The 22,111-nt window shown below is 40.9% G+C and overlaps 1 protein-coding gene across 4 annotated transcripts in view; it reads right to left on the reverse strand.

The window, feature by feature from the left end:
- The window catches only part of SLC23A2 (solute carrier family 23 member 2), a 138,984-nt gene extending 118,081 nt beyond the window's left edge, over nt 1–20,903 (reverse strand). For all 4 annotated transcript variants that reach the window (XM_081560773.1, XM_081560771.1, XM_081560770.1 and 1 more), the window contains exon 1: nt 20,802–20,903. The gene's annotated coding sequence lies outside the window, so the exon portion shown is untranslated. The remainder of the gene's footprint in view (nt 1–20,801) is intronic.
- Between the last annotated feature and the right edge of the window lie 1,208 nt (nt 20,904–22,111).

Raw genomic sequence — 22,111 nt, forward strand, 5'->3', positions numbered from 1 at the left:
TAACACTTGTTGTCAAAGATGACCTCTGGGAAAACAAGACTGTCTCTACTTCACAAATACATTAAAGAACAGATTTGACTGGCAAGTAGTGAATGAAGTTTGAACATGGTGAATTTGAGCTGGTGGTGGCATGTACATTTAACAAGGGGCCACCAAAGACCACCAGAAACTGAGAGAAGCTCTGTGAAAGGCTTCCCTCGTAGCTTAGTCAGTAAAGAATCTGCCTGCAGTGCAGGAGACCTGGGTTCGATTCTTGGGTCAGGAAGATCCCCTGGAGAAAGAAATGGCAACCCACTCCAGTATCTTTGCCTGGAAAATTTCATGGACAGAGGAGTCTGGTGGGCTGCAGTCCTTGGGGTCGCAGAGTCCGGCACGACTGAGTGACTAACACTGCACTTCACTTCTGTGAAAGAACGTAGCAGAGAAAGATCTGTCAACTGAAATACGAAAACAGTAACTGAAACTCTGGGAGCTGGGAGACCATTTATTTTGCAGATATCCACAGGCAGAACTGCCTTCCCCTTACCTCCCTCTTCATTAGTAATTGTCACTTTAAGAACACAAAACATAAAATTTAATGATGATGGCTTATGTGAAAAAACCTACACGCAGAAAACAAAAAGCATGAAAGAAATACACAAAAATATTCACAGTGCTGTTGTTCAAAGAAGGATTGAAGATATTTTCTTCTTCCTAATTTTTGTTATTTCCCAAGTTTTATTTAATTTTTAAATAGACTTCTATTAGAAAACTGGGTGGTTAGTCACCCAGAGCCAGACATTCTGGAGTGCAAAGTCAAGTGGGCCTTAAGAAGCACTGATGTTAATAAAGATAGTGGATGCAATGAAATTCAAGCAGAACTATTCAAATCCTAGCAGAACTATTCAAATCCCTAAAGGATGATGCCATCAAGGCTTTGTATTCATTATGTCAGCAAATCTGGAAGACCCAGCAGTGGCCACAGTACTGGAAAAGGTCAATCCTCATCCCAATTCCCAAGAAGGGAAGTACTAAAGAATGTGATAACCATTGGACAATTGCACTCATCTCACATGCTAATAAGGTCATGCTTAAAATCTTGCATGACAGGCTTCAGCATTAGGCAAACCAAGAACTTCTAGATGTCCAGACTAGGTTTAGAAAAGGAAGAGGACTTAAGAGATCAAATTGCCAACATTTGCTGGATTATAGAGAAAGCTAGGGAATTTCAGAAAAACATCTATCTCTGTTTCATCAACTACGCTAAAGCCTTTGACTGCGTGGATCATGACGAACTATGGAAAGCTCTTAGAGAGACAGAAAACCAGACCACCTTACTTGTCTCCTGAGAAACTTGTATGCGAGTCAAGAAGCAACAGTTAGAACCCCATATGGAACAACTGCTTGGTTCAAGATTGAGAAAGGAGTACAATAGGGCAGTCTGCTGTCACCCTGTTTGTTTAACCTATACACTGAGCACATCATGAGAATTGCTGGGCTGAGTTACAAGCTGGAATCAAGATAGGTGGGAGAAACAGCAACAACCTCCGATGTGGATGATACCACTCTAATGGCAGAAAGCGAAGAGGAACTAAAGAGCCTCTAGATAAGGGTGAGGGAGGAGTGTGAAAGAGCCGGCTTAAGACTAAATAATAAAAAAAAAACTAGGTCATGGCATCCGGCCCCATACTGCATGGCAAATAGAAAGGGAAAAGGTGGAAGTAGTGACAGATTTCCTCTTCTTGGGCTCCAAAATCACTGCAGATGGTGACTGCAGCCATGAAATCATAAGATGATTGCTTCTTGGCAAGAAAGCTATGACAAACCTAGACAGTGTGTTGAAAAGCAGAGATATTACTCGCCGACAAACGTCTGTATAGTCAAGGCTATGGTCTTCCCAGTGGTCACATATGGCTGTGAGAGTTGGACTGTAAAGAAGGCAGAACGCCAAAGAATTGATGTTTTCAAACTGGTGGTGCTGGAGAAGACTCCTGAAAGTTCCTTGGACAGCAAGGAAATCAAACCAGTCAATTTTAAGGGAGATCAACCCTGAATGTTCACTGGAAGGACTGATACTGAAGCGCCAGTATTGTGGTCATCTGATGCGAACAGGAAAAGTCCCTGATGTTGGGAAAGATTGAGGGCGTCAGAGGATGAGATGGCTGGACGGCATCACCAATGCAATGAACTTGGGCAAAGTCACTGAACCTGGGCAAACTCTGGGAGATGGTGAGGGACAGGGAGACCTGGTGTGCTGCTGTCCATGGAGTCACAAGGAGTCGAACACAACTGGGCGAATGAACAACAAAAACATTAGAAAATTAAAAATGTTTTAAAAAGGAACGATTTCCTCTAAGTATTTTTTAAATTTTATTTATTTTTGGCTTTGCTGGGTCTTTGTTGCTTCGAGCGGGCTTTCTGTAGTTGCAGTGGGTGAGGACTACTCTCTACTTGCAGGGCTCAGGCTTCTCGTGGTGGCTTCTCTTGTTGCAGAGCACAGGCTCTAAGGTGCACAGACTTCGGTAGTTGTGGTGCACAGGCTCAGTAGTTGCAGCTCATAGGCACTATAGAGCAGGCTCAGTAGTTGTGATGCACGGGCTTAACTGCCCCACAGCATGTGGAATCCTCCCTGACCAGGGTCTGAACCTGTGTCCTGTGCATTGGCATGAGGATTCTTTATCACAGGACCACCAGGGAAGAATCCCTCTGAGCATTTTTGAAAGTTCTTGTAAGTTTTCACCTAGTGAGTTAATTTTACTGTATGTAAATTAAAATTAAACAAAAATATTGATATAATATTTTACATTCACCATGCTGAATAAATTTAGTTGTAACAAGGCAAAGTAGAGTATAAATTCTTGCAGTGTCTCAATTCTCAATTTGCCAATCTATCAAAATTAACTGGAAAATCTTATCACTGTGCCCAACAATTTTACTCCTAAATTTCTCTTCAAAGTACGTACAAGAAAAGTCTCTTCAAAGTACATACAAGAAATTTCACTACAGTATTATTTATAACAGCAAAAAATTTTAAATGACCAAAATGGCCATCAAGCTTTGGGAAATGGTAGGAGGAAAGAAGAGAAAAAAAAGCAATGTTTCTTAGTAAGGTATTTGTGCATAGTCTCACTACTTAAGTTGGTGAGTACCTGAATTAAAGCAAGGCGACAGGTCTTCAATTTTTTTACCCCCAGGCTTCACATCTGTGACCCTGACCAAGAACTCCAACAGCAATAGACTTTTAAATGTTTGTGGATTAAAAAAAGTCAAAAGCCCACGTAAATGAAAATATTTACCTCCTACCTTGTAATTAGTATTAAGTGGCAAGACTGTGCCTGTTTGTTTTCTAGTTTAATCTACTTATGTGGAATTTGGCCTCAAAGAAGTCCATTACCTTATCATTAGCACCAACCTAACCATTATTCCCAGGATTGCATTTAGACCTTTGCTGACCTGTGCAAAGGGTAAAGTCAAGCACAAAGGGACCATCAGCACAACTCTGTCACAAAATGTAGAACAAGAAAGATTGTGTTTTGGATGCACCTAAATGCAGACATGTCCATATGCTTTCCATTACAAGCTGCCGAGCTTTATTTCCCTGTGCTGCCAAAGTCCAAGCTCGAAGCAGCATGTGGAGTCCTGGTTATGAAGTCAAGACCTAGCTAGAGAAAAACAAATGGTAAATCAAAATAAAAAGTAATAATAAACCTGGCAGGAGGCACTAGGCATGAATGCAGTCTACTTTTCACTGAGCCATGCTCAATCCTAGAACTCGCTCTCTTACGTCTTTCCTCCAAAGGAAAATATCCAAGGCCCTAAACCATCCCTGGGCAGGATTACAAATTGCACCTTCAGTCCCTCAAAAAGTAACTCCCTGTTTGCACAAAATATTTTGGAAGACAGTATTTTAGAGAACCAGGAGAAAGCAATTTTGTACCCAGTGGGCTTTCTTGATAACTACATATGCCTTAACACAATGCCTCGATTTTTAAAAACTTTTTAAAGATTTCAGTTCTCACTATGTGCCAGGCACAATCCTTGACAACTGGGCCCACACCTTATGAATAAGAAAACCCAGAAGGGGTGAGGCCTCCCGGTCAAGGTCCTGGAGACGTGACAGTACACGGAACAGAGCCCCAAGAGGACTGAGACAGCAGAACCTTCACCTTTCATTATGACTCTACACCACCTTCAAGGCCACCCCCAGAATAAACTGAGGGTAATATATTTTGAAAGGAAAATAGAAGACTTAATTACTCAAAAATCACTTTCTTGATGTTTATTAAATAAATATCTTAATGTTTATTAAATGAATCCATTTCATGTACTCTTGTATCTATGCATGAATTTCACAATAAAAACCCAGAGCCTGACTCAGGCAGCATCTTTGGAACAGTTGGAACAGCCAGTGCAATTAGGAGCCTGGTTCTCCATTATAAAGAGAAATGCATGAGATGACTACAGTTCAGCCAGATACCAACAAGTTCTTCACTGGGAAATATTTAGGCTGTGAATCTTTCAACATCACTGATTATTCTAGGCCAACTTAGCATCACCACTCACAGATGACTCTAAGTAAATAAGTACATAAATGCCAACAGAGTTCTACCAGTCCAGCCTTCAACAAGCCTCCAGTGATCCTGTATATTTAACTTCAGAAACTAAACATTGGTTTTTTGCTGTTTGGAACAAAAGACACTACTCATTTTAAATAATATAGAATATGAATAGAGAAACTATGGTTTTCTCCATCTAAAACATACTTTGCAAATGAGGCAAAAAAAAAAAAAGCATAATTTACTTCCCCAAATTAAATCTTCATAAACATAAATCTACTTTAAGCTATGTTTATTAAAAATTTAGAGTCAAAAGTAAGGCAACAATCAATGAAGATTAGCCAAGAGAAGGAATACTGGAAAGAATATGAAAAAAAGTAACAAGAAAAGCTTTAAAAGAACATCTTATTTTTAGTGAAATAAATTATACATTTTGTATTTTGAAAAATGCAAGTTGCACAATATGCATAGCATCATTTGACTTTTATTATAATTACACAGACCATATTTGTGGACACAGGAATGAGCTGAAAAGGATAACTATCAAACTGCCTTGAGTGTAGGGGGTATAAGAATCTATATGACTTTCAAATTTTACTTTATCCAATTCTGATTATTTAGAATTAGTTAGAATTCTTATTATTCACAGTTAGAATTAATTATTTTCCAACATGCATATGCTTCTTTTATAAATATATAAGATATATAAGAATCTATATGACTTTCAAAATTTACATTATCCAACTCTGACTATTTAGAATTAGTTAGAATTCTGATTATTTAGAGTCAGAATTAGTTATTTTCCAACATGCATATGCTTCTTTTATAAATCCTTTAAAAAGTTAGAAAAAAAATTGTTTAAAACAAAGGTTCCATGATAGCAAAGCTGCAAATTAACAAAATATCATTTAGACATATCATAGAAAAATTCTGAAAGTGAAAGCACTATGACTCTGAATACTTATTTTTCGAAAATATTTTTTAAAGCTGATTGCAAGAACTCACTTTCTACTCTACTGAACAACTATCGGAAACCAAAACATAGAATTGGGTCAGAGGTTCTAATATTGGGGAAATGCATTTTAAAGAAAAGAATCTGGAGGAAGAAATTAAGCAGGAGAAGCCACTCAACAAAAACAAGACTGAGTTATCAAGTCAGCATCCACAGTGCCACTGGAACACCTCTCCCTTCGTAAGTACCATACTTTGAAAACCTGTCCTTTGCACACAAGGCTACATAACTGACATCACAGCCTAGGCCCAAGTACTACATGCAGTGATTTCCAACTTTGATTTCCCAGAGAAAAAAAAAAATCACCAAAAAAAATGGGAGAGACGTCGCTTGTGACCCAGTGGCTGAGACTCCACACTTACAATTCAAGGGACCGGGGTTCAATCCCTGAGCAGGGAACTAGATCCCACAAGCAGCAACTAAGAATTTGCATACTGCAACTAAAAGATCCTGCATGAACAAGCAAGACTGAAGATCTTGCGTGCCATAACTAAGATCCAGTGCAGTCAAATAAATAAAAATAGTTTTTTAAATGTAGTGAGAATAATACAGAACTGTCATTTTGCATTCACCATTTCTTTAAAAAGGAACATTAACACTTCAAAAGCAGGACAAATATAACCCCAGAGCTAATACCATTCACAGGCCAGAAACTCTGAGAAGCAAAATTATCACATCAATTCAGTAGATGCCAAATAGGCTGTCAAAACACCTATTGTGATTTTTACCATTATTACTGGCCGCACCATGCGGCACGCAGAATATCCCAGACCCACGCCCCCTGCAGTGTAAGTGTGGTATCTTAACCACTGGACCATCAGAGAAGTCCCATCTACTCTGGATTCAAAAGACAAAAACAAAACCTCTTCAATTAAAATTAAAATGATACTTGCTGAATATGACAAAGAATATCTTCTGAAAACAAGGGCAAACACAAAATACACTTTTCATGCTTTTACATTCATATTTTTTTAAAGGATTTACAAAAGCACTTGTATGTACCTCAAAATCTAGATTAATGAGCAAATTTTTAGTAAAACTATTTTTTGAGATCCTGAATAAGTAATAATAAACAACTACAGAAAAATATAAAAGCAAAAGAATTATTCTCAAGCAAGTGTCAGATTCAGACAAATTCACAGGCCAGTTATTTCCTAAGCTTTCCAGAAAGAAATGGGAAATTGGTAACCTTCTCAATTTCTTCTGGAAAAACTGACAAGCTAACAAAGAAAGCACAAAAGAAAACTGTATGTTAACCTCACTTGCCATTTCTAGATTTTTTTTAACTTTTGCAAATTTGACATGCAAAAAATGACACCTGGTTTTAACCTTGATTTCTTTGATCCATGTGTCTATAGTTCTATGAATTGTAAATGCCTTTTTTTATAAAGAAATTTCTAGATTTTTTAAATTAATTTTATTTTTGGCTGCTCTGGATCTTCGCTGCTGCACGCAGGCGTCTCCAGGTGCAGTGCGCAGGCTTCTCCTATAGCGGAGCATGGGCTCTGGGCACTTGGGCTTCAGTAGTTGCAGCCCCTGGATCCTTAGGGCAGGCAGGCTTCAGTAGCCTAAAGTATATGGGCTTCCCTGGTGGTTCATACAGTAAAAAATCTGCCTGTAATGTGGAAGACTCGGGTTCGATCCCTAAGTCAGGAAGATCCCCTGGATGAGGGCATGACAATCCACTCCAGATTCTGCTGCCTGCAGAATCCCACAGACAGAGGAGCCTGGAGGGCTACGGTCCATAGGGTAGCAGAGTCAGAGACAACTGAAATGACTTAGAACATACGCACGCAAGGCTATTATCAAAGTATGACACAAAAGTCTCAGATTTTACCTTTTAATAGTACTGGAGCAAAAGTAAGGAATTAAGGCACAAGAGCTCCATCAACCCAAAAGAGACATCATATGTGCCCTAAGCACTAAGACAAGCACTAAGCACCAAAAGTACCCAAAGTTAAAACTTGAGTGGAAAGCTTATAAATGATACCCAGCCTCCCATTCTGGCTGCTTAGAATAAGAGCACCCAACTTCCAGACCATACCAGTTTAAGTTTCCATTCATTGGGACCAAGATGTTGACAACTTCTAAAGTTCAAATTTTACTTTCTAATTCAGGTGATTAACCCAAGCATATTTTAAAACAAAAGCAAATTTGAAATCTGAAAAAATTTTAAACAAAATCATGTTCTGATAGATTATTCATCCATAAGAAAAATATTTCCTTTGAAAAATGAGATTTTTATTTTGAAAACTAAATCCCAAGAAAAATGATCTACAAATCAAAAGCTTGTCTTAAATATATCATAAAATTATATAAGAAAAAATGGGCAAGATTATTATTAAAGTGTTAATATCTAGGATATAAAAAGAACTGCTATAAATCACCAGGAAAAAGATGAACACAGGAAATAAGTAAGTCAAACAAAAAAACTCATTAAAAAGTGTTCAAATTCACTAGTTATCAAAGCAAAGCAAAAGAAACATGGTTCTTCTTGGTTTAAAACAAATTTTTAAGTTTAAATAATATTAATTCCCTAACCTGGATGGAGAAATAGCTGGCATATATATTACATATGTATCAAGCTTTAAAAATGCAAATGATACCCCTTCTTCCAAAAATGTAGTCTGAAGAAAAAAAATCAGAAAAAAGCATATAGATTTCCATACAATGCTATTCACCATTGTATTCCATTTACTACAGGGGGTAAATAAATGGTTCATTAAGCTAAATACCCAACAGTAGAAAGATCTGTCTAATAAAACATGATGCATTCAGCACAAATGAGCTGTTAAAAAACATGTTTTAACAGACTATTTCAGGATTTACTTATAAGCCTAAGACACACTGCTAAACTTAAAAATGGGATTTAAAAGGCCCCTGTATGTATGGGAATTCCCTGGCAGTCCAGTGGCTGGGACTCGGCGCTTTCACTGCAGCGGCCCAGATTCAGTTCTGGAAGGGGGAACTAAGATCCCATGAGCTGTGTGGCAAGACCAAAAATAAAAGGCTCCATGAGATCTCTATTTTGAAACACATACAAATAAACTGTATATATATATATATATGCATATGTGAAAGACATTATACTTTCAAACAAATATAAAAAAAGAGGGATCATCAATGAGTAAACTAAGCTATTTTGTGTATAAGTTTTCACCACAATTCTCAAATTCCTTAACATCTCTGAGATGGGACACTGGTCCCACTTTCAGATCTTTTTTCCAGGAATTCTTATTTTAATCCTGACCAATGCCTTCATATACTTCAGTAGCAATTCTAACCAAAAGCTTCCGTGTTCCCCCTATCTTAATTAATTACTGTGAATTTCCTTCATATTCTTCTCAAATCAGCCCATTTCCTATAGCAAGAGAAAAAGGACACAAAAATTCCTGAGAAATAACGACACTCTCCAGGGAGTCTGCTCTATCTTTGCTCTCTGTACAGACCAGGTACAACTATACACACCTGGGAGGGAGTCTAAAGCAAAACCATTTCTTGAGAGAATGACATCAGTGATAATATTAAGAGGAAACGCACAGACCTCTCTAATATTGAATACAATCTTCACCAAAGTGACTGAAAGCTTCACACATGAGGCTCTCACTACTACAAAAATTCTTTTATAGCAATGGTTCTCAAACTCTAGATGCACACTGTAATCGCCTGGGAGATTTTTTTTTTTAACCTCTACACTTATATGCTATATTCTGATCAACTGCACCCTAGCTGATTCCAATTTGCTGTTAAGGAAATTAAGGCTGTTAATTTGCTGTTAAGGCTGCTGACTTGAAGCATTTTTTCCAAACATCATACAAGAGTAAGTAGAGAAATCAAGTCAGTAGACTGGGGCCAGCAATTTTTTTTTTAATTAAAAAAAAAATCAATAAAAGAACGGGACTTCCCTGGTGGTCCAGTGGTTAAGAATCTGCCTTGCAATGCAGGGGACTCAGTTTCCATCCCTGTTGGGGAACTGGGATCCCACATGCCCTTGAGCAACCAAGACCACAAACTGCAACTACTGAGCCTGGGAGACACAACAAGCTAGTTCCATGCACTGCAAAGAAAGATCCCACATGATTCAACCAAGAGCCCATGTACCACAACCAAGACCTTATGCAGTCAAATATATATTAAAAAAAAAGAAAAGAATGGAATAAAAATATCAGAACGTATTACTGCTAGCACAGATATGTATTTTCTCTTGAAATTTTTTGTTTATAATATGTAATTCTTGGCAATACTACCCAGATTGACCTACAGATTCAATGTAATCACTATCAAAAATCTCATTTGTCTTTTTGGAAAAAATTGACAAATTGATCCTAAAATTCAAATGGAAACGTAAAGAACATAGAATAGTCAAAACAATCTTAAAAAAGAACAAAACTGGAGCACTCACACTTTACAATTTCAAAACTTAATACAAAGTTGTGATAATTAAGACAACATAGTCCTGGTATAAACTGTTAGTCACTCAGTCATGTCTGATTCTTTTGTAACCCTACAGACTATAACCCACCAGGTTCCTCTGTCCAAGGAATTCTCTAGGCAAGAATACTGGAGTGGGTAGCCATTCCCTTCTCCAGGGGGATCTTCTCGACCTGCACTGCATATAGATAGACATTCAAATCAACAGAATAAAAGTGAGAATTCAGAAATAAATCTTAACATTTCTCAGGTAAATCTGGACAAGGATGCCAGGACAATTCAATGCGGGGAAAGAACAGCCTTTAAAAAAAATGCTGCTGGAAATCCATATACAAAGAAATGAAGTTGGACCACTCCTGCCTCACACCATATACAAAAAGGATCAAAGACCCAAATCTATGAGATAAAACTATAAAACTCTTAGAAGAAAACAAAGGGGTAAATCTTCTTAGAAATGACAACAAAAAAGATAAATGGTACCTTATCAAAATTAAAAAGCAGAAGTTTTAAATTAAAACTTCAGAAAGTTTAGCTTAATTTAAAACTCGGAAAGCTTCAAAGGACATCAGCAAAAAAATAAATATAACCCATAAAATGGAAAAAGTTATTTGTAAAATTATGTATCAGGTAAGAGACACGTCACATATATTAAGAAAATTTATAACTCAACAATAAAAGACAATCCAACTAAAAAATGAGCAAAGGACTTAAGACATTTCTCCAAAGACAACATAAAACTGGCGAACAAGCACATGAAAAACTGCCCCACATCATTAGGAAAATGTAAATAAAAACCACAATGAGACACCACTTCACACCTACTGGGATGGCTATACTCAAAGACAGACAATAACACATGTGGAGAAATTAGAACCGTCATAAATTGCTGATGTACCCACTTCGAAAAAGCTTGGCAGTTCTTCAAAATGTTAAACAAAGAATTACCGTATGATCCAGTAATTCCACTCCCTGATATTTACCAAAGAAAATTAAAAACATGATCACACCAATGTTCACAGCACCATTCTTAACAGTAGCTAAAATCTAGAAACAACCCAATGACCATCAACTCATTAGCAGATAAACAAAATGTGGCACTGATTCTTGCAACAATGCAGACGTCTTAAAAACACTATGCTAAGTAAAAAGCTAATCACAAAAGACCACATATTGTAGGATTCCATTTATATGAAATATCCAGATAAGGCAAATTGACAGAAACAGTGCAGATTAGTGTTGCCAAGGCCTGCTGGGGAGGGGAACAAAGGGGGATGACTGTTAACAGGTATGTGGTTTCTGAAATCAAGACAGTGGTGATGGTTACACAACTCTAAAAACGACTGAAACACACCTTTCAAAGTGAAGACTTTATGGCGTATGAATTCTATCTCAAAGCTTTTCTTTTAAGGTTATTCTGTCAAGAGCCCCTTCCCTGTCATTCCCACAGAACCTCATGTGGTTCCTTTACCATAAGATAGAAAGGTTATTTATTCATACTAACCCAAAGGCCTTACTTCAGAGTCTTATATTTCACAACCATATCACAAAATCACTTTTGATGTCACAACTAATTTTTTCCATGAAGTAGAAAAAGTAAATATCAGAATATACATCATATAATATTTGTGTGAAGCTTGTTTTTGAGATACACACACAGACATATATATGTTGGTGAAAAGTGAGTCAGTCAAAACAAAGTCTGGAAAATGTATTTTAGGAGTTGATGGACACCTACTCAAGGAACAAAACAAGTACAAGATCTCAGAGCTGAAAACAAAATGAAAGAAAGCTGAAACCACTTTGGAGCATTACCCTAGGCAATGAACTAAACACTAGAAGTGAACTGGACTCTATGTCTGTTTTTACTGGTCAAGTGAATAAAAGATTCCCTACCCTGTTAACTTCCCAGGACTTCTGAGAGGGTTCAGAGGAGCCTCCTGCTCCCAGGAAGTTCAGGATCACTGCTGGAAATACAGGACCCCAACTTAAACTGGGTGTCAAAAAGCATGTACAAATAGGAGAACTTCAACAGAAAAGGAAAAATCGATATTGCTAGTATATTCAGTTTATCTTCACAGGTAAGAAAAAAGAAAGAAAGAAAACAGAACCCACAAAACTGCTCTGAGGGAAGGAACACTTTCAAAGACTGAGGGTCAGAATCCCTGATACAAAAGATATGAATAGCACAGAATACCTGAACCGGAAGCAAAGGTATAAATTGTATAATTCCTTCCAGCTAAAAGTCTGAGATACTCCTTAAAACAGCACGGAAAATGAATTTGGAGAATTACAAAAACAGGGACAGATTCTACCAAAAATTTTTTTTGCGGTATACAAAATTCCAGGGACAATGTCAAGATGACAAATTTTTTGTTCATTCAAACACTAAGTATGATATTATAATTAAGTGAAAAAGACACTGAAAATAGGACACTTTAAAGATTATATACAATAATGCACACCAATAAATATTGAAAATAAGAAGGATCACTATCACATTTAGACCTGTTCTGTAAGTACTCTGCAGTTTATATTAAGAAAAAGAAGTATTTAAGAAGAAGCAAAAAAAACACGACCTTTTGCAGCTAGTATTACTGTCTATCCAAGAAACTCAAGAGAATCAACTGAAAAGTAAAACTTAACAGAGTGTGGTCAGGTAGTATACCAGACACAGTGCTATTTCACTTCCCTTGTGGACACACAAATGACTCCCCTTGCATCTAGGATATGGCCTATGGGAGAAAATATTACTAATTCCAAGCTCGGCCCATAGGAAAACTCATCCATGCACAAAATCTGACAAAAATCTCACAAAATTAGAGGCCAGATTTTGAAGACAACTGTGATGTAAGACGGAGAAGGCAATGGCATCCCACTCCAGTACTCTTGCCTGGAAAATCCCGTGGACAGAGGAGCCTGATAGGCTGCAGTCCATGGGGTCGCTACAAGTCGGACACGACTGAGCGACTTCACTTTCATGCATTGGAGAAGGAAATGGCAGCCCACTCCAGTATTCTTGCCTGGAGAATCCCAGGGATGGGGGAGCCTGGTGGGCTGCCATCTATGTGGTCGCACAGAGTTGGACACAACTGAAGTGACTTAGCAGCAGCAGCAGCAGCAGCAGTGATATAAGATGGAAGGAGTCTAAATTTCCAACTCACCTGTTAGGGGAGAATCACCGAGAAAAACGTGAGCAAGAAATAACTTTTTATTTTGTTAGTGTGCAGATTTTGGCCAGCATTAATTAAGCTGAATAATATAGGTGGTCAGGTATAAGATATATGGACTGCACATACATACTTTCTTTACACTTGCTTTATAAAATTAGGAAATAGGGTACATGGAAGGGAGGAGGAGGAAAATCATCTCACTCTAAATAGCAAATATTTTAAAATAAAGAGCAATAAATAAGTGATCTGTAGACCATACAGATGGTGAGAACTTAAAAAATGAGAGCTATTAAAATCTGCATGAATCAAAAGATTTGTTCAGATCTCTCGGCCTTAGTGCCATCTTTTGAGAAACCTCTGCGCCATGAGAGCAAAGTGGAGGAAAAAGTGAATGCGCAGGCTGAAGCACAAAAGAAGACAGATGAGGCAGAGGTCCAAGTAAACTTGTACACCCATGGAAGCCACAGAAGCAGAAACAAGGGAAGCCAGAGGCCAGGGATGCTGGTACAAATTGTGGACTGCATGCGTACTATCTAGAACTTCTCAATGGATCTGGAACATCTATGGCCATTCTGATCGCCTTGACCACCTTTGAGAGACCCACCTTGCCCGTATCAAAGCCATCCCTTTTGGTCCTTTGCCCTGGACCTGTGATAACTAAGGCCTAGTTCTCTTCTCAGTTGTGGCTGAATGTAACGTGTACAATAAATCATCTCTTTTGCTGTCTTACCTGAAGAAAAAAAAAAGATTTGTTCATAGACAGAACAATTCAATATTATAGGATGAAAAGTCTCCCCAAATTAACATATATTTAATGAAACTGCCCATTAAAAGTTATTTTGAAACCCTAATTTTGTTCCTTTTTATGGATGAGTAGTATTCCATTGTATATATTATATGTAGCACATCTTCTTTATCCATTCATTTCTCAATGGACATTTAGGCTGCTTCCATGTCTTGGCTATTGTGAATAGTGCTGCTATGAACATAGGGTGCATGTATATTTTTGAATTATAGTTTTGTCAAGATATATGCCCAGGAGTGGTGCTGTTGGATCATTCAGTAATTCTATTTTCAGTGTTCTGAGGAACCTCCATACTGTGTTCCATAGTGGCTGTACCAATTTACATTCCCACCAACAGTGCAGAAGAGTTCCCTTTCTCCACACCCTCTCCAGCATTTGTTTAACAAATGCAAATCTTAACAGCATATTTCTCAAACAGAGTGAAAGCAGAATCAAATGTAACATGTCCAGCAGCATCAACTTTACTCAAAGCTTAGAGAGGAAAAGTGTTTAATATTAAGCCAAGTACTGATGTTTCTGGAATAGAATATAAACTTCACATTAATTTTAGATAAAAAGACTTAAAAGTGTCAGTTTTCATACTCCCAGCACTTCAAAATATGCAAATATTCCCCTATACCACACTTTTGTGGAGTAATTTGTGAAGCGGTGTCTTAATATAGAAAGAGCTCTTGATAATAAAATGTGAACTCAAACTTTTCAGTACTGATAACATAAATATTAATATTACTATGAAGCAGGAATAAGCAAACTTTCTACAAAGAGCCAGACAGCAAATATTTTAGGCTTGCTGGTCATATGGTATCTTGAATGGTCACAACTATGTTCCAATAAAACTTGTTTTACAAAAACAGATGCTGGTGGTTCCCCAATCAGCAACATCCTCATCATTTGGGAACTGGTTAGAAATTCAGATTACCAGGCCTCATCCCAGAACTTCTGAATGAGAAACTCTGAAGTTTAAGATCTATCATGTCAGACAAAAAAGAGGCTGTACCCCCAACCAGGTGATGTGCCTTTTGGAGACAGCAAAGGATTTAAGCCAGCACTGCAGAGGGGACAAATAGAGTCTCCAAATTGGATACTGAAATACCAACCACAGCAGAAACAGCATTTCAAGTAGTGCTTTTCATCAGAAGCAGGAGAAGAAGACCATCCACAGAGTTATTATACCAAGACCTTTGTAATGAAGTCTTGGTCCAGAATGGAAAAGTTCATGCAAGTTTAACACTGGGGCATGTATGTCTTTACTTGAACAAAGGGTTAGAGCGAAGCCACCTCAAAAGAAGACTATAAAAGAAAGGTGAGTGTGTTGGGGTTGAGGGCTTGTGGGAGGTTCCTACAGGAACAAATGAGGGAACAGAAGGAAAAAAGGACTCCAAGCTGGGGTGCAGACCAGTCTTGGGTCAAATTCTGACTCAGCTACCATGATTTTGGGCAAGGAGCAAACCTCCACCAACTTCAACATTCTCAGATGTAAAATGAGAATAATACCTACTTCCACAGGGTTGCTGTGATTAAATGCTGTTAGTGAACACAGGAAGTGCCAGGCTAAGCACCTGGTGATCAACTGACACTAGTTTCCCTGCTCTCTTCTATGCCAACAGGAGCTAAGAAACACAGACCTTCAAGCAAGACTTGGGTATAGCATTCTATCACTAAGGGACCCAAGCTTTATTGGAGCATTAAGAGCAGAATTCAAGACCCAAGAGTTAACTTAGAAAAGTTAACCAAGCTTCAGTTTCTTCATTGATAAGATGCAGACCAGAACCACGTTGGTGCCAGCTGTTGGAATCAACAATAATGACCTCAAGTGCTCAATATATAGCCAGTGCCCATCAGCACTGTCTGGTCTTTCCTGGGTCCCCTCTATTGCTTAGAGAGGTTCCTGGAGAGAAGAACAATTTTTAAACTTCTTTTGAGTTCAACTTAGAAGATAGTAAGATTCAACTCTGTAACATTTACATGCACATAAATGAGAAAGGTAGCCACCCAGATAGGTAGGCCTACACCAGGCACTCACTGAGACACCCCAGGGCAACTGACACAAGGAGACTGTAAGGATCAGCTGCTTTGGGAAAAGCCTGTGGAAAGAACCCATGACTAAAGAAGGCTTTCTGGACCGCAGAACAGAAAAAGCCATGGTTTATGGTCCAATGCAAACTTGACCCTCTCATATGAAAAGAAGAAACTGAAAATCTCATCATTGCTACAGAAAAACGATGAAGGAAGAACCAAAGTCAAGACCAGAGCCGACAGAAAGAGGCTGTGAGTTGTACTCTGAAGCTGCTGAAAAGTTCACAGGCAGTGAGACTACTTGGTTGAAATCTTAAGTATGATCCTCCATAAGATTATGCACTGCCCACTACTGCACCCATTACACTTGAATACTTAGATATTTCTATATATAGTATAATATACTATATATATATATATTGCATGATATACAAATCATGTCTACTACACATCTAATGGAGGGAAGTGGCACAGGCCACTTTTGATGAACCCAGGTTTTTGCTTTTTGTGCTACCTTTAGATTCTAGGCCTGCATAACAACAACAACAACAAAAAGAAGTAATGCAAGAGACAGTTATGAAAAAAAAAAAAACAAGTAGATGGGATTTTCCTTTATGGGATAATATTTCAAGGAAGGTTTTAGAGGCCACCCAGACCTGAGGTCAGGGATATGCCTGCCTGAGGTCAGAGGAGAGAATTAAGACAAAGGACAATGAGAAGTTCCCAAGAATATTTACATTTCCATGCAAGAAGACATGTTACAAGGAAGAGCAAAATCTGACTCCATATTGATCTGTTTCTTCTACTTTAATCTTTGCTTCCAGTTGCTTTTGTTCACTAAAAAGTTACTGTCCATACATAATGGTCTGCCTAGGGAAACCCTGCCCCTCTGCTTGAATCTTTGTTCAGAACCCTGTCTACTTGTGGATGGCTACAGGGAAGGAAGAAATTAACATATCTGCCCTCCCCCACAAGGCTGGCCATTCCAGGAGATATTTGCAAGACCAATGGCCTTTTTACTTTACTTCCTCACCTCCCACCCCTCTATAAAAGAATCTAGCATCCAGACTCCAATAAGATGGCTATTTTGAGACATTAGTCTGCCATCTTCTCAGTCTGTCAGCTTTCCAAATAAAGTCGTTATTCCTTCCTTCAACACCTGGTTTCTGATTTATTGGCCTGTCCTACTGTAAGCAGGCTTCCCTGGTAACTCAGAGGTAAAGAATCCACCTGCCAATGCAGGAGAATAGGGTTTAACCCCTAGGTCAGGAAGATGCCCTGGAGAAGGAAATAGCCTCTCCAATATGCTTGCCTGGGAAATCCCATGGACAGAGGAGCCTAGCAGGCTTGCAAGAGTCAGACATGACTTAGCAACTAAAACCACCACCACCTGTGGCAAGCAGAGCACGCTTCAACCAGTAACAGAATCCCCCACCAAACATTCACCCCACCCTTTACTACTGCATTTGGTCACATCAGGTTGGCATGGCAACTTAACATGCCATGGAACGTGTAATTCCTGGGGCAGCCACTTTCCTTCTAGGTGCTTGGGCCAGAGCTCTGCTGTTGCCCTCAACTCCCTCTCTCACTCCCCACATATGGTCCATCAGTAATCTCCTCAGCCCCACCTCACAACATGACTACTTCTCACCACCACCCTCTTCCACTCGATCACCATCTTCAGCCCTGTACTAGCTAGCTCCCCTGCAGACCTACCCTGCTCACCCAGACTTCAGTCTATTCTCACACATCAACAATCAGCATGTCTCTATCCTCTCTCTGTTCAAAATTCTCTTAACGGTTCCCACCACCAACCCTGCTTTCAAAGTAAAATCTACAGGCCTTCCTCCTAGGTGTCTGGCCTACCATGACTCAACTCTCAAAATCTGATCTCAAAATCATTCTCTCTTCCTCCTGCCTCAGGGCCTTTGAATTTGCAGTTTCTTCCATTGGGAATGCTCTTACCCCATACATCCACTTGACTCGCTTCCTACCATCTCCACTCAAAGATGACTCAGAGCTTCCTGTTCTACCTTTCCTAAAATTTCAGCTCGCACCCAACACTTAATACCCCCAATCCTGCCAGATTCTTCTTCAGAGCACAAAGTCTCATTGTCTGCCTCCACACTAGCGTGTGAACTCTGTGTGTGGAAGAAATCTCCATACAGCATCTGGAGCACCAAGAGCATTACCTGGCACACAGTCTGCAGTCAATACATGCACTAAATGTGGGGAGGACTGTGAAAAGCATAAGCTGCTAGCAGACCTCAAATCTTGGAGAGCCAACAATCTAGAACTGGTTACAAAACAACAGGCCAGAAAGAGCAAAGCCAGGGAGAAAATGAAGAGAGTGCCATAAGGAGCACAAAAGACCAGTAAACCCCATGGTGGTAGCTCATATAGCCTAACCTGAAGCAGGAATGCGTCCAGCAAAAGAATGAAAGAAAGTCCAGAGTCAGGCCCTCTGAGGAAAGAATAACTGGAAGAAAAGCAGGGAGTAAAAATGAATAAATAAGGTTACCTAGCATTGAGAACAGGCTAGTGTGTTGGGAGTTCTTTAGGCAAGACCTGGAAACACATCAGAGAAGGACTGCAAAATGTTTAAATTAAAATAACCTAAGAGTATTAAATAAAAATAAATCAGCTTTTTAAAAGCTTCCATTTACAAATACAAAGCTCTATATAATTGCAAATTATGACTGCTAACTTCTAATTCCCTTAATTATAATGGGAAAATTCCTTAAGCCATCAGTAATGCCAGAAATGAGTCTCCAAATGGATCCCAGGTTTTTCTATGGAGACACTGAAGAGGGTGGCAATAACCAACTCAGAATTTCCAATACCCAAAGACTAGGTTTCAGTCAATAATGTTTGGATTAATAGCATCAGTCACCAAATTAGCTAAGGTACACCTAACTCATTTCTGCAATGCTATGAGCCTTTGATACACAAATGAGATAGGCGGTGTGGTCTGAAACTTAGCCAATATTCTAGACAGGTACCTTCATAAGCATTTTTGAAACATCCTAACAGACATTAAAATTCAACTTAATTAGAACTTCCCTGATGGTCCATTGGCTAAGACTACATGCTCCTAATGCAGGGGGCCGCGGGGCTAGGGTTCCACGCTGGGGCAGAAAACTAGATCCCTGTGCGGCACCTAAGTCCCAGCATAGTCAAATAAAGAAACAATTTTTTTAAATAAAGATTAAAAAAAAAAAAACTCAAGTCACTTGCCACAATCAGAAAATACAACTGCCGCACAACCATTTGGGGCGTGGGGGTGGACAACTAATACAAAAAGGTATTGAAATACCAAGTTTCTTTTAAAAAAAAAAATCACTCCCTACTCCAAGCAAAGAAGTGAAATGCTCTGGGATTCAAAGAAAGAATCTGGTCACCATTTCAGCAAGGGAAATAGTCTAGAAAGCAGACAGCTCACGTTCAGGCTGTCAGGTGAAAAAAGTAGTCAGCTGGACACACCTACTCACCCCCTTTTAACTAATACGTGTGCCATGAGGGCTTATTCTGTGCACACTCACTGCTGGGCTTTTAAAAGACAAGTGCCCAAAAAGCTATTAAATTCTGGATGAGTGCAGAGAATTCAGAATTCTGAGCTGAAAGGCTCTTTCTATAAATCTCACCAGACTCACTTTCAGGGGCCAAATGGGCAAAGTCATATGTAAAGGTGAAAAGGCAGGTACAGACAAATGGAAGGGCGAGGTCTCAGTCCAACAGCATCCAAATGCAAAAAATATAAAAATTAAAATGTTCCAACCACCACTGACTCTAGCCTCAGGCTTCAAAGACGAAGAAACTGGGTAAGGAAGGTCACATGGCAATTAATGACAGCTCATACCAGTGTCTCAGGACTCCCAGCCAAGTCCTCACACTGTCCAACCTTCTCTGAACACAGACGTACAAATATTAGCAGGGATAGCATCTTCCCCCTCCTCTGTTCCAGCACTGCAAGACTAAAAGTAGCAGCGACTCTTAATGCCTCAGACCCAGAAATCCCGTATGGGTGACTTGCTTCCACCTGCAGCTGCCCTCATTTACCCTTCGCACTGACAATCAAGAATTTTAAGTCATGCTTAACACCCTCAGCCTGCAGGCCGAATTCCTGTCAGCTACCCATCAAAGGGACATCTAGAATCAAAGGAAAGAGAAAATTCTGCGCCCATAAACTAGTCACACTCGAAAACGTCAGTTTCTTTTTCCAGGAAGGTGGCAACAGGGGGACCCCGACCCCCGAGAGTCTTGTCAGAGAGAAAGGCCCTGGGGACGGGGCAGGAGCTCCTAAAATTACTTGGCGCAGCCACTGTAGGAGAGAAAGAAACCAAAAATATAAAAGGCAACCCCCCCACTTATGCCGTCCCTCTTGATGGCCCTGCATTCCTGGGGGCACAGAGATGCCCGCGCGCACCGCCTGCGGAGGGCCGACCGGAGAGCGAGCCCAGGCTGCGCGGGCCGAGGGCCGGGGAGGAGACGGCAGGGACTGGGTCCCGGGGAGACCCCATTAGCCTCCCCGCCGCGCGGCCTGAGGGCCCGAGCGCCCCGCGGCTCCGGCCATGAGCCGGGGTGAGCGCTCAGGGGCCCGGCGGGGGCTGGGGGTCGCCAGGCATCCCTGGGTCCCGCGGCCAGGATGACCCGCCGGTGCGGGGACCCGGCAGATGGGCCGGGGTGTGGGGGCGCAGGCCGCGTAGCGGGGCCGCTGACAGCGCGCGGGGGCTGTGCCTGGTTGGCCTCGTGGGCTCCGCAGGCCCCTCGCTGCCGGGCCTGGCAAGTGCGGCCCGCGGGCCAGGTAGGGGGCGCGGCGGCCGGGCTCTCACCTGGCTGCAGCTCGCCGGGCTCCCGTCCTGCTGCTGCGCCTCCGCTGCGCCTCAGCTCCGCAGTACCAGCCGTTGCCTCTGGCTCCCGCGACTGCCGCCTGCAAAATGGCGCCGCGGAGGGGCGGGCCGGGGGCGGGGAGCCGTGGAGCCGCCCGCCCCCGCGCGGACCTGGACCCACCTCTCTCTCCGCGCCGGACCCCCGCCCTCTTGCCGCCCCCGAGGGAGGGGCTCCCCGCCAGTCCGCAAAGCTAAGCCAGCCGTCAGGCCCCCCATATGCCCTCCCCGAGACGTCCTCTCTGCCCCGCCACGCTCCTTTTATTTCCCGCCGCCCCTCGCGTGGGAAGCGCCCCCCTTCTCGTGCCTTCCAGTCTCACCGCTCTTGGGGACCCACTTGGAATATAGAGCGCTTGCCTGGAGTCTCGTCCTCCTCGTATCCCCTTTTTACCCAGCCTGACACCAAGCCCTGTCGTCTCTCAGTGAAGGTAATCAAGCAATCTGCGGCGCCTTGGGCTCAGTGGATTGGATGTCTTAAGGCACGTTCACTGTTTCTCCAGTTAGGCTGTCAGGTTTGTTTGGTTTTTTTTTTTTTTTAGCTTACTGGGGAAGAGGTCCTCATTACATTGTGCAGACCGAGGCTCTCAGACTCACCTGAGGGTCGTGTTTAGTTGCGGGTTCTGACTCAGTGCGTTGAGGTGCAGCCCGAGAGTCTACATTTCTAAAAAAAAAACCCCAGGCGATGCCGCTGGTTAAGGGTGGCTGAGCGGAAAGGCCGCAAATAAATCCGTGACCCTCCTCACCTTGACCATCTCAAGATGCACGTGGCTGGGTCCCACCCCTAGGGCTTCTGAGACCAGAGGTGTGGAGTGAGGCTCCAGATTTTGCGTTTCTGACAAGTTCCCGGTGATGATCATGCTGTTCTCTGGGGTTCACATTTTGCGAGCCACTGCTGAAGACTATCTGAACTAAAGGCCAAACAAACAAAAACCTAATAATTAGTACTCTCATAGCACCTTCCATCTTGAAGTTTGTCTAGTTGTTGTTACAACTGCGTAATAACTGATTAGTGCCCCCAAGCAACTCTAGAGAGCTAAAGAACATTGGACGGTGTCTGACTTACATAAGGAGGAGAAGGTTTTATCATCGAATTTCTGCCTGTTGTACACAGTTTGGGGGCCTCGGTGTTATGGATATCACAGATATCAGTGATGGAGGATAGTGACCAGCAACTGTGGGAATTTTATAAAATAGAGAGATGTGGTCTGAGCCTTTGAGAATCAATATGTCATCCTATTTACTTCTCTAATAACTTG

The sequence above is a fragment of the Giraffa tippelskirchi genome, chromosome 13 (genome assembly GCF_054371585.1).
Source record: "Giraffa tippelskirchi isolate mGirTip1 chromosome 13, T2T-mGirTip1v1.2.pri, whole genome shotgun sequence".
Taxonomy (NCBI): domain Eukaryota; kingdom Metazoa; phylum Chordata; class Mammalia; order Artiodactyla; family Giraffidae; genus Giraffa; species Giraffa tippelskirchi.